This window comes from Rhamphochromis sp. 'chilingali' (assembly GCF_963969265.1).
Source record: "Rhamphochromis sp. 'chilingali' genome assembly, chromosome: 13".
Lineage (NCBI taxonomy): Eukaryota > Metazoa > Chordata > Actinopteri > Cichliformes > Cichlidae > Rhamphochromis > Rhamphochromis sp. 'chilingali'.
Genome location: NC_137940.1, coordinates 11,698,778 through 11,712,874, shown reverse-complemented (window position 1 = coordinate 11,712,874; position 14,097 = coordinate 11,698,778).

Sequence of the window (14,097 nt, the reverse complement as noted above, 5' to 3'; positions counted from 1 at the left end):
TCCACCAGTCTCCACTGATGATGATGACATCATATCCTTGTTTCAGTGGAGGACATTTTATTTATTCTAAAATAGTTATTAGACTGTAAATCTATAAATTCTTATTATTATTATTATTTTTTAAAAGCCCCATACACTGATGTTTTCACAGCTCACACCACTACAGTTGGATGAGAACGAGCATTTGAAGTCTAAAGTCAGAGAACCAGCAGGTCTAATTTTGCTTTCATGAGTTAGTTTGTTAATCGCTTTTTTATTAAGCTGATGCACAAATAACAGCTGACTGAAGTAAATGTGATGCTCTGTGTCCACATGAATACCTTGATAATTTATGTTAAAAAAAAAGACACAATTCACACAAGCAAACAAATTTTAAAAAGTGAAAACTTTTATTTGGAGAGAACATTTTAAGAACCAACAAGGTTTATGAAATTAAAAAGAAACATGATTAAGTCATATACCTGCTATATATGCACTCATGCACTCATCCATAGGTCAATAACTTTGTCATGAAGTGATGAACATAGGAACTGTGCTTAATATTTCTTGTATACCTCTTGTTTCAAAATGTGCAGCTTTTACTTTGAAGGCGACCTGTCGCTGTGTCTGGTTTGTCTTGCTCTTGTTCGCTGATGTCTTGGTGCACAGATCTACATCACACGCCCTCGTCCATATCCAAAGTGACCATATGAAAAACAAAATGTACACATTATTTAGACAATATTTGCATCTGAAGAATAAATTCACATGTATAACCATCTATATTTGCTTAACGGGGTCAAGGAAAATAGGGAACACCCACAAACTGGCGTTTCTCATTTTACAACTTGAACAACTGCACATGAATTATACTTTTTACATTGCAGACTCCCTTCTGTGAACATCCACTGTACAAACCAAAGTCTAAAATAGTTTCCAGGAAGATTGCAAGGATTTAGGCTCTCAGTCACTGGATGTGCTTTTAGGAAAGCTGAAATGAGTCAGTCAATAAAACTGTGAAAAATAAATAGAATTGGGTTCGATGACACAAAAGAATTTGCAACAGCCATTAGCTTGTCACAAGAATGATGTTCATGTTCCTGCTGTTCACTTAGTTAAACACGAGCCTTGTTACATGTGTCGCTTCAGAACGGGGACAATGCCAAGCACAATTTCACGTCGGCTGTCTTTATTTAACACTTTTTATACCTCTGCACAGCCACATCTGCAGACACATCTGTCCCTTCCCATAAACCTGCAGATGCTGAGTCTAAATGAAAGATTGATGGTCAGCCTGATGGAGGGGTTACATAAGGGTTCTGTGTTATGTACCTGGAGTAAATACTCCAGTCTGAAGATGATCATTGAGACCATGACTCTCTTCTTGCCTTCCAAAAGCATGAGAGTCTTTCATGTAGGCATAATAAAAGTAAACCTAACTGCCCATTTTAAGGTCTGTGGATGGAAACAAAGCTTCTGGTTGCACAGATTTATAACATTTTAAATCACACTCTATGGCTGATTAGCTCAAATTAGCATGCCACTATATCTCTAAACAGTTCAAACAAATCCACCTCCTAAACATCTGCAGCGCTTTAATTTAACAGGCCTGCTGTGTCATGTCGTTCAACAGCTGTAAAAAACAGGATGTTTTGTGTGAAGTTGTGGGACAGATGAAAAGAACTATAGTGATAAAAAAATATTAGACTTGTGGAGAGCTGAGACATCAAAGTCACGAACCAGGGCTAACTGAACTAGGACAGTGCGTTACGAGTGAAAATTGTGTTTGGTGGAAACTGAAAATGTAATGCAAGAGCACATCCGAGTTTCAGGTAAGTGCCAGTTTTTGTGCTTTCTCCCTCCCCTTGACTATGGCAGATGGACGCCCCTCTCAGACCCTGCTTCTGCTGGAGGTTTTCCTGTTAAAAGGGTGTTTTTCTTTCCCAGTATTGCCAAGTGCTTGCTCAGAGGGAATCTTTTTATTGTTGGGGTGTTCTCTGTATTGTCTTTAGCTTACAATATAAAGCATTTTGTGGCAGCTGCTGATTTAGTGCTATATAAATAAAACAAGACTGAATTAAAGTAATTAAAGTAATTAAAGTAATTTGAATTGCAAATTACTTTCCAAGTATTTTTTAAACATTTTTTCCTGCAGACAGCAAAATCCCAAACCAAGCGTCAAAATATGGAAATGACATACAAAGGTTCAATCTATGATTTTTTTTAAATAAAGAGTTAAATCTAATCCCAGCTGTGCCAATGTGGAAATTTGAACATCTATGGCCTCCTGCTGGGAAGGCTGTATTTTCTGATCAATATCAGCTGAAAGCAGAACCTCAGGAAACAGCCGACCTCTCTTTCCAAGTGTCCTTTTGTTGGACTTCCATTATTCCTTATTCTGTAGTCCACAAACTTTTGTCCAATTTAAAATAAATAACTTGCATTGGCTGATACCAATAACCTGCTAAAGTGATTTATTTTTTTGTCACATTATTAAGAAGGTCTGACTGATCAAACTTTCAGCTACACTTTGTAACCTATTTGTAGCCTAAATTCCCGGAGGACGACCTCGGTTTCTCCATGGGAAGAAAAAGCAGATTTTGCTGTCCCGGTTTCCCAGCGATGGAGAATGAACAGTTTCCACGGGTATACTTCCTCCCATTCTCAGCATAAAACGTTTCCGGCTCCATCTTCAGAGTGACTTACAGCCTTTTCAGCGTCGCTCACCTGATGTTCCTAAGGAGTCGTAAACACCTCGCCTCGGTTTCTTCAGCGTTATTGGATTCCACTTCAGGAAATTGACTCGTGAATCCTCAAGTTGCAGAGTGTCATGCCCTAAAGTGAGACACCACCCAATCACATTTCAATAAAAACAAACCCTGTATGTGGCTGCTGTGTACGAGGAATATCAAACAGACTCGGAGGAAGGCACTTTGACACTGTGCTTATAGCGCTGTTGCGTCGCATTACAGCAGTAAATTGAAATTCAGGGCAAAATGATTAAATTCATTGCCACACAATATTTCTGGGAACAACAAAAAGAAAATATTATCACAGCTTGTTTTGAGGAGGATGACACACTTGCAGCAGGTTGCTTTTCTCCCCCCTTTTTTTTTCCCCACAGGTTTTTATCACTTTACCCTATTTCTCATCTTCTAGTTTATTTAGACTGTTTGTCTTCACTTGCCTCGTCCTCCTCCTTTTCTCCTCATCCATGCTTTCACTGTTGCAGCCCAAGTCGTGCACACTTCATGCATCTTATCCCCCACATTTAATTTCTCCCTTATTTTTTTCCTGCTCTTCTATTTTCTTCTACTTTTTGGTGATTTATACTTTATTCTCACTTCTTTGTCACCTGTTGCCTTTCCTTCACTTGTGTCCTTCCAAACCTTATTGCCCCATCTGGCCTTTTAATTCCCTCAATTTTCTCTCTAATCTTTTTTTTTGTTGCATTCTTTTCTTCCTTACCAAGTTTTTTCCTTTTAAGCTCTTCTCTATTTTCCCTCATCTTTATCGTTTGTTTTCCGTGTTTCCAGTCTTTCCTTCTGTCCCCTCTCTCTCACTGCATCAATGGTTTGTGTGTCCTTGCCTTCATCATTGTTTCCTGTTTGCTCCTTTATTTTTCTCTCCACTTTTACCGTCCATCATATCTTCATTGCCATCTTAACCTTCTGCCTCTTTATCTTTCTGCTTATTCCTGCCTTTCAGCTTCTTTCAGCTCCTGTTTCCTTCATTCCTTCATTTTGACGGCTTTGTTGATTTTTTCCTTCTTCCAGCCAAATCCCCCCCCCCCCCAGAAACCTGTGTGTGTGTGTGTGTGTGTGTGTGTGTGTGTGTGTGTGTGTGTGTGTGTGTGTGTGTGTGTTCCTCGGAGGTAGTGCTGTCTCAAACCTGTTTCAGGGCCACTTTCTATTGAAAAAGAAAAAGAGCCATCATGCCAAGGAAGGTGTTTGTGAACAGACCAAAACAACTGCATGCTGGGCTCTCCAACAACTTCAGATTCAACATGTAGACACAAAAGCATCAGTGCAATCACCATCTTGTTTCCCAACATTGCTTTTGTGTTTTTGGTCTCACAGTTTAGTTTGTCTTCTATTTGCTTCCTCCTCTACCTGCACTCGTTCACCTTTCTGTTCTTGCCTTTTCTCTTCTTGTCTCTCAGATTCTCTTCATTTCTCCCATTGACCTCAGCTCATCTCTACGTGTGGTTCTGCTGAGGCAGGGGTGTAAAGCATACCTAGAATGGGAAGTAGATGATAACATAATAATGTAAGATAAAACCGTATTGATTCTCGGCAGTGAAAGCAGGTCGCAGCAGCAACCGCAGAGAACAGCAGGAAAATTAGAGGGAACAGAACAAATCGAATACGCCGAAGCTTCAATTTAAAGGTGACAGGGGCACATTAAGATGACGATGATTATGATAGTTAAGGTTGGGTTCTCCAAAAGATTCTAAAATGAATTTTAAAAATCACAGTGGGCAGAAACATAAAGAGGCATCCTCTAAACACTCGAGAGCTGAGACTTCCACAATCAGCAGCCTCTCTCAGCCTGCTTCACACTCTAGTCTGAGCTGGAAGACGCAGAGGAGGCTAGAGAGGAGAAGTGGATGGTGGTGTTACATTTTTGGGAAGCAATTTTTTTTCCCCCCCAAAATTGAAAGCAATAGGGGCCAACGGGACACAGAGAGTTTTGTGTAGTTCCCATGTAATGACTGTAATGAGGACGTGATGATGCAACCAAAGGCATCATAAAAGAGGAAAATAAGAGCTGAAGCTAAAGAAGCACATCATGGAATTAACCCTGAAACAATACGTTAGCATACATCCAATTTAAAGCAGCAAAAATGCTCTGCAGGAACAAACAACACTTCCTGCCCCCAGCAAATAAAGCAGCATTTTTAATAGTTAATGTGGAAGCCGCTTTTATACTTTGCTTACAAGTTGCACACGCCCCTCCCGCATTGCAACTCTAAAATCCCTGGAAGCATTTTCTTGGGTGTGTTAAACTAGTTTGCAGCACTGATTCAACAATGTAATCCCTCCATAGGCAAAAAATAAAAGAAATAAAAGAAATAAAAAAAAGAGACTTTACTGCTGTGTACACAGTGTTTTTCCAGGGGGGCGTCCCCTTCCTGATCAGCTGATTAAAGGAGAGAGAAAAATCTAATTGACTAATTTAACAGTCAAAACTGCATGCGATTTAATAGATGAGGTTAGACATTATAATTAGTTTGCTAAGTGTGGGTATTATTGTCATGGTTTCTGTGGGTTGGAGGGTTTTCTCCATTTTTCCTCTCTCTGTTTCCCCGAAGTCTCAGGTGGAGCAGTGGACCGGGCTCTCTCGCTGGCCCGCCCTGTGGGCGGTGCTGATGCTGCCGGGATTCAGACGAACTCCACTAATTAAGGTTTGCAGTATTTAAGGGCCTACTGGCACTCCAATGTTTGCCAGATTATTGCTACCTATCAGGTGATAATCAAGGTAACCGTTTTTTCCTTGGTGATCCTGCTTTATTCTCATTTTCCAGTAAAGGTTTCGATGGCTGAAGTCAGATGCCTCCATTTCTCAAAATAGCTCCGCCTCACTTACCTGCTCAACTCGAGCTAGTCGCGCTTCATTTGGCAGGAAACGGTTTTGCTGACATCCTTGTTCTCCACCGCTCCTTCACTCCTCACCTGCACACTTCCACCACGTTTACACTGAAGGAAAACCAAGTAAGAACTCAAATTCCTAAAATAAACACTGTCAACATGGTCTTTTTTTCCCCACACTCACCTGGACCTCTTTTAACGCTGTTCTCCCGTCCAACAGAAAACCCTGCCTCATTCCAGTCAAGCAGCACTTCTCTGAGTCAGTTATTCCTGCCTTTAATTAATTCCTTGGTGTTCCCTTTTGTAATAAAGATCATTTAACCGCCAGTTGCTCCTGAGTCCTTATTAACGTCCATTATGACAATCACTTGCAGTGCTAGCACCAGCAGACTTCTTTCCTGTGCAAAATGTAGTTACATATTGCTTCTGTTTATTCTGACACAGCTGCCATACAACCAGTCAATATCAAGGTCAAAGTGCTGCTGAACTGTGCTGGTTCTCTCAGGTTCTTACAGAATACCTTGTTCTGTAAAACTTCCTGCCACAGAGAGGTGCTGCCTTCTGGCTGTTAAGTGGCATTAGCCTATGAGCAGAGTTCCATTGTGAAGCCTTGCATTTTTTGTTGCCATCTCACTATTTTAAAAGCAGATCTGAACAAGAAACAACTTTAACTTAGAAAATGATCATTGACATACGACCTGAAGGTGGGTAAGGGAGCAAAAAGGGCATTTCTAAAATGTGGTTTTAAACACTTAAAAAAAAGGACAATTCTTGGTGAAGATTTTACCGTCTAACATAAGAACACATTGTCCTCCTACTGTTGGGTCATTGAATTGAATGTACAGGCTACATTCTTCTCAAATTAATTCTTATAAATATGAATCAGCAGTGCAAAAATTGGGTTTTATAAAATATGTTGTGACAGATGTTCAGATGTTAAGTTTCTTACAAAAGTACTTCAGTGGTAAACCAGTGGCTCGCTGCCACGTTCCCTCACTGCTGTCACTCATTCTCGATTAACAAGAAACAATTTTACGATATATTATAATAAGACGCAAGCGTCTGAGTCACTCTTTTCTTTGGGCATACTGTGGAGGAATCACCAAACGCGAATGTGGTGCAATTACAAAGTTAAACACTCGTGAAGGCACTTTTGCCTCGGTAGTAAAGCTGGAGAGAGGCTGATCCCTGCTAAAAAATTTATATTTGCCTTGGATAAAGAGCTCATTGTGATGTTGTTCCTCTAATGGAGAGAGCATACAGACGGTTTATTTTGATTACGTCTCCCACTGCATTTGATTAATTCAATTACACTGCATTTAGTGGCATCATGTACTGCTGCACGATGTCACTATAATTATATCAATAAAACAGTTTTGGGTCAGGTTTAATGAATTTTTGCCATTTTCTTTGCAAAGCGCTCCACTTCATAGTGCATTATTGTCTTTCTTAACCACGTAAAACGACCGATAACGTGCTAGAATTAAAACAACGCTGATAAGCTTCTCTGAGAATTTTTAAGGCTAGAGGGGTTGCATTTGATTTTCTGTTGGAGTCGTGTTTCTTCTTCTGACAGAGGCGGCTTCCGTAGCCAAGCATCTAAACAAACCAGCGCTTGCTCCCCCTCTGAAAGCATGTCCTTTCTTTGGTCTAAATGTTGCATGTGTATGTGTGAATTAAACCAGAGCCTTATCAGAGCGCTCGCAGCCACAAGTGTTCCCATTGAAATGCAAGGCGCGATGTTTAATCATTATAAGCGAGATCTGCGGTGGCCGGGCTAATCTCCATTTTAACATTTCACACAGCGCCTGCAGTTATGTGCCTTTTTTCCTTCCCTTCTCTCCGTCAAAATGACGAACAATAGCTCCTTTCTGCGTGGCGGTGAAGTGGCGGCAGAGTAGGAGGCAGAGAGCCGGACGGCAGCGTTAACAGCAGCTAACAAACTTGACCTCAGCGGGTTCATGCAAATTCACAGTTAGAGGGAATAATGGCTGCTCTTACTAAAAACACGACCCTCACTTGAACCTGCACCATCCTGCAGAGGAAGAAGAGCCGCTGTAGATGCACTTCAAGTTGTTTAAAGGGACCAAGATCACCCTCAGGATCATTATGCATTACAAAGAGCCATTTACATTAATGCATTAATTATGGTTTTATGCATTTTATGGGACATAATGAGATTGTGGGAAGATTTCTTTTCCCACTGGTCAAGCAGCTGAATTGTTACCTGAGATAACTGAGAGGCTTTTGTTTTTAATGCACAGGACACTACTTGCTTATTATTCCTGTCTGAATCAGGAGAGCAGCTGACGATGGGAGCTAAAATTTGTGCAAAGTTTTGTTTTTAATTGGTAAAATATAACTACCTCTACCTGCTCCAGGTCTGTCACAAGTCCCACACCCACCCACCTGACATCACTGGGAGTGTGCTGGTAGAGCATCGAACTATATTGTATAAATAACACTGAAATTAAATGAATTAACTGAACTACAGAGCTGCAAGCATGAACATGTTCTCCTTCTCAGATCTGAAAAAATATCTGTCTCCCCACAAAAATCACACAAAAGATGTATTTAACCAAAGTGAGCTGAACCTTTCTGACTGTGGTTTTCTCTTTCATCGTGATAATATTTACCATGTGTGTCTTTGTTGGTGTGATTTCCTGTGTTTGTGTCGTTCCAGGCCTTTCCGATTGCTTATCCCTCATTAGATTAACCTTTGCTGCGGTTTGTCTGCTGACTCTCTTTGTTTGTTTGTACTTTAGTGATCTTGTATCGTCTTTAGTCGAGTGAAGTCAACTTCTCCCCTCGTGTTGCTGCATTTGGACCCTCTTTTGAAGTGAAAACATTAGATTGAAAAGAGTTGAGAATCATTCACATTCATGCTCTGAAATAAACCCAGCAATATTTACAAGACTATATAATTTTCTTTTATGACAGAAAGTGTGTGTTCCTTGAGGTCATGATAGCTAGAGGAAGTGGACAAGCTCTACCATGAGATGGTGCATGCTTCTGCAGTTCGGACAGTACCAGCCCTCCTTCCTCCTCGGTCTCCCTTCCTCCCTTGTGTCTCTGATGTTCGCGGCCTCTCTCCATCACTGTCGGCCCCAGGGCAGGCCACTGAGGAGCCTGCTGAGGAGCGAAAACAGAGGAGGGGTGAAGAACTGGAAGGAGGGATGGATGGATGAATGGATGGAAGGGGTGAGGGGGTGGGGCTCCCCTCAGGGCCTCCAGAGGCAGCACTTGTATCAATCACTCGACGGGAGGAGAGGGTGATTCTGACGGATAATATCCCCCAGCGCAGTGCCTCCTCCTCCCTCGTACTCCCCTTCACTCCCACTGACCCTGCATGGGTGAACTTCCCTCCTTTCCCGGTTCTGTCTATCCATTCAGTCCATTTTTCTCTCTTCCATTGCTGCAGTGATGCACTGAACGCCGCCCTTCCTCCTGCTACTCCTCAGACAAACCTTTCCTCCTTCCTCTAGCTCGTACCCCCGAGTCCTTTTCCTTTATTTTTCCTCTCCTTCATTCGCACTCCTTCATTTTAGTTTTCTCCTCTCCTCGGTTCTTTACCTTGCTCTCAAACTCCTTATTTGATTGATTATATTTGGCATCCTTCTCTGGCCTTATTTTCATTCATAATATATACTGTTCAGCATACCCAGTGCCTCCCACTCTCTTCCATCTATGTCTCTCAGCTCCGAGCATATTGATTCTTACAAAAAGAGATCTCACCAATGTAAAATGTAATGTTGCAAAATACAGTGGCTTTCATTCATTCCTCTATATGTTATAGTTGAATAAATATGCCTTTAGTTTATGAGGTTTGTTAAGACTTTGATTTATTTGAATAGAAACTTTACTTTGCTCTTATATTTCTGCACATTTTCTTTCATGTTGACATCTGGCATGAAAAAAGTTTGGACAGAGGAGTTTTTCACAGCTTCAGATACACCTTTAAAACATTAGCTCACGCTTTGGGGTTACACATTAAAAAAACATTCTGGCTAACATTAGGCTCAGGAAGGGGCAAATAAAGATACGTCCTAAAGCTGAGGTTTCTTCCTGTTAAAAGGGAGTTTTTCTTTCCTGTTGTTGCCAAATGCTGGCACATAGGGGCCATCTGATTGCTGGAGCTTCTTTCTTTACCTTACAATGAAAAGTGACTTGAAGTGTCTGTTGTTGTTCAAGCTAGTTAAATAAATCTGAATTGAAATGAATTGGCCATGGAGGAGCTGATTACCAGTGTTGACGTCATTACTAAAGAAAAGTAATGTATTACACATCACTTGTTGCTGTTCTTAAAAGTAATGCAGTACGTTAATGCTAATTATTCACCGAAGAAAGTGTTACACTGCTCTGTTATTACTTTCTTGTTACTCTGTCATCAGCTAACAATAAACCTCAGCCTACAGCCCCACACATCAACACAAATCCCAATCCTAATGAGGACTCACATACGATATTGTTGTAGTGTTTTTTTTTATATAAAAACAAAGCAAAGACCAAATCTAGCACAGACACTTTAAAGCATCGACAGAGTTATTCCACTTCAGAAACACAAACAGGTAGAAACAGAGGCTACAAGCCTGAACGCTCATCACTGAAAATCAGGGTCCGACTGATTATCACTCTGGGTACTGGGCTAGCTTTGCATTAGCATGCTCTCTGTGTAGGTGCTTATAAAAAGTTGAAAGTGTGTTAGCAATATAATGTGGTTGTTTCTTTGCTTGATGCAGTTTCCACTTTACAACAACACTCTTGTCCTTCATCTCCACCCCTCTAAACCTGTGTGGCTATACTTCCCCCCTCCAGCACATGAGCTGAAATCAGCTGACTGTAGCGCATGTGCATTGATGTTTTGTTTCTTGGGTTTGTTTTTTCCTGGCATTATAACTGAAGAGTATTCAAAGATTAGAGCAGGTTAAACTGGGCAGCTGCAGTATTGTGGTATTTAGTATTTTGGATGGTGCAGAACAGACTGGTGAGTAGTTAGCAAACCAATGCAAACCAATTCAGAAAAGTTTACCGGGTGCAGTTTTCATTTGCCTTGATGGCTAAAATAAAATCTGTCCAAGTAAGTGAATAGAGGTGTTTGAATGTGGCCCCTGGTTCGAGACAGATCTATGGTTGGCTGAGATTTGCATATCAGCTGATGATGTTATTTGTTATGAAAATTCCACCTTTATAATGTAAAATGTCTGAAATGTCCAACAGCAGAAAACCTTAGAAACAGCACTGGTCAGCTGATCGCAGCAAATGGAAATCACAGCATCCATAAAGAAAGAATTTTTAATTATTTATTCTTTAAGTACCAGCTCCTGTGTTGCCAAATATTCAAGTACATAATCTTCCATCTAGTGCATTGACTTGCTCTGTTTGTGATTACATAGAAAGAGGTTCAGTCCAGTAATTAAAGAAAAGAAACACTACCCCCGGCGGACAGGGACTCACTGCTCCATCTTCATTTTTGATGTAAGACCTGACTTTCAGACACAGCAGCAGGGCAGGGCGCTATCTTTTCTTTGGAGCTCGACAGTAACAAAGAATAATGTTGATTACTGTGCAGTTAGTCTGATTTGTTCTTAAATGGATTTGATTTCATGGATATTTGCTGAAGCTATAGGTCAACAAAATATCACAGGGAGCTGCTCGTTAGAAATTATTCACGGTCCAAGGTTTTGACATTTCTCTTCAAACATGGACTTCCAGAGAATTTGAGACTCGTTTCTCCTCGTTTTAATGATGAAAATGATGAAACCCACCAGATTAGATGTATCCTCTGTGGCTGTCTTTTATTTTTAAGAATGAAGTATGTCGGTGTGTGTGTGTGTGTGTGTGTGTGTGTGTGTGTGTGTGTGCGTGCGTGCGTGCGTGCGTGCGTGTGTGTGTGTGTGTGTGTGTGCGTGTGTGTGTGTGTGTGTGTGTGTGTGTGTGTGTGTGTGAGGGAAGAATCACATTTTTCTCTTCTGATCTCTAAGGTAGGAGAAAAACGGGGAAAAACCTCTCACGGGTGCTGTAGCTCTTGTTCCAAGGCTAAAGGCCCACACCAGCAGATTCATGTACAGTTTAGTTAGTTAGTCCTTTAACTATAAAATAAAAAGATGTTCAGTCTGTTTAGTTTGATTCTTAAGCTTTCTCACAGCAACAGGCAGCACTTCATGTATCTCTTGCTAAAAGTGATAAATCATCCGGCTTCAGAAATAGGAGACTTTTTGCTCAGCAGATGTTGAGGTTGTGTTGATGGGACATTATGCAGATTTAAATGGAAATATGCAGGTGGAGGAAACAAAAGCTCAAATCTTTTCAGGCTTTAGTTGACATTTTAATAAACATGGTCTCATCCGCAGTTTCCTCACTGAGGACTGTAACATAGTAAAACAGGAACCCCACTAAATGTGGTGGAGGCTGTATTACACTTCCACATGTCCAAGGGAGGCCAGGCTGAGATGGGCCATCTGATGGCACAAAAGGCTAACGTCATACAAAATCAAATCATAGAGTATGATCAGTGCCACTGAACAGAAATTAGCCATTTAATACACTAAATGACTAAAGCAACTTAAAGCTAACCCTGTTAGTCAAAAACAAAACTCAAACGAAGTTTCATATGGTGAGAAAGAAAAATGACTGTGGAATTTTCCAGCGTGGAAAATGATGTGAGCTAGCACAGTAGCTAGCTACTAGTGCTAAACTTCAGCTGCTTCTTCCTGTTTGTGACGTCTTTCTGACAACGACTGATGCTCACTGAGCCCCTAAAGGACTTATTCACCATTTCTCTTTATTATAAAAGAGAAAATGACCTTCCTCTTCAAATACGGTGACTGAAATACTCACATACCGAAATTCCACACTTATGACACACTGATACCGACGAAGCTTGAAAACGCAATGATGAGGCAACACCTGGCAGTGACTAAAATCTCCCTCTGAAATCTGCAGCTGTGATCCTGTGCGCTCCTGTCGTGCTACTATTATGCACTTAGTGTGTGTGGCACTGGAAGAGGTGACAACTTCATTTTGCTGAGCATTCCTGTATTGCAAAATGACAGACAGCCAAGTCCCTAATGAACAAACATATCAGTCAAACATCAAGAGACACCCAAAGACGAACCGAGCGTTTGGTGACAGGAAAAATGATCCATCCTTTATTTTGTTAGAAAGTGTTGATTTTGTAATTCCTGACGATTCTCTGGCACAAAACGTCTCCAGAGAATTTCAGTAAACAGAAAAGTAGAAAAAGAGAAATGTTGCTGGTCTGAAGGGAAGGGATTTACAACCCAAACTGTTTGGGCCCATCTAATCTCCGTGCTTTCTTCTTTCCTTGGGAGGTGAAGCCAGCCGCTGCGGTTTAGAGCAAGACGTCTGTGCGGTGGAGTTTGGTAAAGAACATCGAGCGAGAAACAAAAAGACGACAAAGAAGAAAACAAACCCACAAACAAGTTACATGTGCGGAGCATTGATTTCTGTTTGAGTGCCAGCATTTCTTCAGAATTGCAGCACGATGAGAATACACACATACACACACACACACGCACACACACCCTGTATACTCAGGAGAATCTGCAATCTGTGCCATTTTCTCCTGTAGTGAATTATCCGTATTCCCCGTGACAGCCGAGGGCGGCGGCAAAATTTACCTTCACATCCACATCTGAGCGCCTCGGCTGCCAAGCCGCCGCCGCCGCCCGCCAAGCCTGGAAATCTGCTCTAATAAGCAGAGCTGGCTGCTGAGGCACTACTCAGTAAATATTACTCAGTAAATATTGTGCTTACCAATCAAAAACGTCACCAGTTCAATATGACTCCCTCTAAATATCAGATTGGAGGCTGAGTTATAGAGCCGCATGGCCTTATTCATTCTGCTCATAATTAGTCATTCTCCTCTCACATCCACCCGACGAGCCGATTTCCTGTGACTGGAAGTTTCTTCTCTGCTGTGATGAAAAATCTTTGGAAAGTTTCTTTATCTGTGGTGGGAATACCCCCCATCCCAGATCTCCCAGCAGTTCATCTTTTAAAACATGCAGCCTGAACTGGATCAGATTTCATGTTTTTCCTTTGGACTTGTCAGATTCCCCATTTTCAGCTCCTTAGTTATTGGTTTCAGCATTAATCTACATTTTTCACGTGGCAGTGAACGTGTCCTACCAGCAAGGACTGTGTGTGTCTGGAGCCTGACGTCTCATTCCTCTGTGAATGGACTAGGCGATGCATTCTTCCATTAACATGAACATAAACACACAGTAGACTTTATTTTGACTCACTTTCAAATATACCATCCTGCTGCCACAAATACTCACTAGAGCAAGTATTTAGCTGTTTTGTTTTGTTTTTTAAATCCCTGACATATTTAGAAGTTCAAGATTTCTCAGTATGCTTAGGCTTACTAGAATAGACTTAAGACATCCAAATCATGTCTGATTTTTTTCTCGTTAATGAATCCCAAATATTTCTGGGGACGTGTGGGGTGAGATTCATAACAATCTGTATGCACCTGCAAATATTTTACCCCCAAAGTTGGCAC